Consider the following 2,345-nt stretch of genomic DNA (forward strand, 5'->3'; position numbering starts at 1 on the left):
TTAACATATAGAATTAAAGAAAAGGGACAAAGGTTAGTGGTCGACTGTCACATATTGATGGTCAGCAGACATTTGCAGATTGTTCTATAGATTGTGGTGTCCGGAACATCAGTTCCAGGCAAACAAGGAGTTGAATAGTTTACTTTGGGACTTTAGGTCTGTTACAGATTTTATCTAGTGTCCCAAAACTAACAAGCATCTTTATCCATTAACTCACATTCAATCACAGTTGGGGCTAGGAGGTTTTATGATTACAGAGTTATGCAGTTCCACAGGGAGTGTCAAGGATAACACCCCAAACCTGGAGGGATGAATTTGACGGGAGCTGTTGTGAAAAAGAGGGGATTTCATGTGTTGAGTTCCATTTTACACATGCCACGCTCACACAGCAGCTGAACACTGGTTAGGGAAACAATTTCCTAAGCCAAATTGCAGAGGGCTAAAAAGTTAATAGTCAAGCAGGTGTTTTACACTACTCTACACAGTTCTGCAGTGCTGAGGGTGGAATACAAAGCCTTGTCCATACAGGTTAGTGCCTGAGCAGCTTTGGAATAAATGAGCGGAATGTGTGCCTGGGTCCATCCAGGGTTCAGTTTGACAGAACGAAAGGTCTTGGAAGGGCAAGTGAAGTAAGAAGGTGCCTTGAGAGTGTTGTTGGTGTATACCTGACAGTGGATTTTGAAGTGAAACCAAAAAGGCCTAGACCTAGTGCAGGGCTTCTTAAACTTGAGCAGCATGAGAATCCTTGGAAGGGCTCCTTAAAGCACACCTGGCTGGGTCCCACCCTGAGAGTTTCCCATTCAGTGGGGCTAGGCTGGGGCTGAGAATCTGTATTCCTAGCAAGCTCACTATGTTGACACTGTGGGTCTGGGGTAGGGGACATGCTTTGTTTTTGCGTGCGTGGGGCACTGTTTGGGTTTTTTGTTGTTGTTGCTTGTTTTTTTGAGACAGGGTCTTGCTATGTAGTTCAGGATGGCCTTGAACTTATTATGTAGCCCAGGCTGGCCCCAAACTTGTGGTGATTCTCCTGCCTCAGCCCTCCCAAGTGCTGGGACATGTGCCACTATGCCCAAGATAATGTCCTGAAAACTACCACTTAGGGAGAGTACCCGGAAGCAGGCAGATGTTTAATTTTCTGAGTGAAAGGAAGGAATCTTCAGATATGATGTCTCCCTGCAGTTACAGTCCAGATGAAAGGTAGGGCCACATGAGGGGACGGAAGGTGGTAAGAATAGAGCTTCACAGTTTGGATTCAATGTAGGAACAATTTGGGGGAACAAGGCCAGGATTGACCCTGACAAGGGAATGAGAGAACAAGGTATTGAGCATTACAAGGGTCACCAAAATAAATCACTACTAGGCCTCGGGTTGCAGCTCAGTGGTAGAGTGTGTGCTTACCATGCACAAGGCCCTGGGGTCAATCTCCAGCACCAGGGTGGGAAAAGAATCCTGTGTGGTAGAGGTTGGGGTGCCGCGGGCAGCTCCAACAGGGAGTCAGTATTCTGCTTGGAGTCTAATTTTTGGGCCTGAATTCTGTAGAAGCGACCACGTACGGCCCCACGGACATGTTAGCCCATACTGGTTAGCGCAAGAGAACAAAATCTAAGAATTCTGGACCGGAAGCCAGCTCTGGCTCCTTCTACAAGCAAGGCCTGGGCTAGGACTCGGGTTTTGTGGGGGATCTCTAGGGAGGGAATCCAGGCCTGAGAAAGAACAAGTCACCTTGGACTCTAAGAGAAGCAGGATAAACAGGCTGCTGATTCTGGGAGAAATGGCTTGCAAAGAATTAAACATTCTACTACTTTTACATATTTAAAGTACCCGCCAACCCTCAGCAACGATCCTGCAAGCTGTTTCTCCTTTGCAGGAGCAGCACTCAAAGCACTCTGTGGTGATTAGATGTTAGATCGCACGTCCTCCAGCGGGTGTTCCTCTGAAGACTGCGCACACATGAAAGCTAGAGGTGTTAACTCCGCTACTAAACTCCTGTGAGACCTTCCAGGGAGCTCCTTACCGGCCCTTTCTTTCTCGTTTGTAAAACGCCAACGATGACACACCACAAATCAAAGATTCAGTGTGGTCATTACTGCAGGACAAACAGTGCGCCTTCTGTAAATATCAGGATTTGTTACTTTGCCAATGGCCAGAGATGTATGTGGTCTGTGGTGCTAACTGGCGCGCACTCTTTCCCGTGCGCCCGCAGAGCGCTACTAGGTCTTTCACTGTCGGAACAGCCTCTGGGCCGCAGGCTCTGCTGGGTGGCCCTGGGAGGGGAGTGAGGGGTAGGCGGAGTCGATAAATAGTCTGCGCAGCCGCAGAACATATTGCAGTGGCGCCTACCAGCC

The sequence above is a fragment of the Heterocephalus glaber genome, unplaced genomic scaffold, assembly GCF_053883595.1.
Source record: "Heterocephalus glaber isolate CG9 unplaced genomic scaffold, H.glaber_assembly_v1.0 deba00001429, whole genome shotgun sequence".
In the NCBI taxonomy this organism is placed as follows: Eukaryota; Metazoa; Chordata; class Mammalia; order Rodentia; family Bathyergidae; genus Heterocephalus; species Heterocephalus glaber.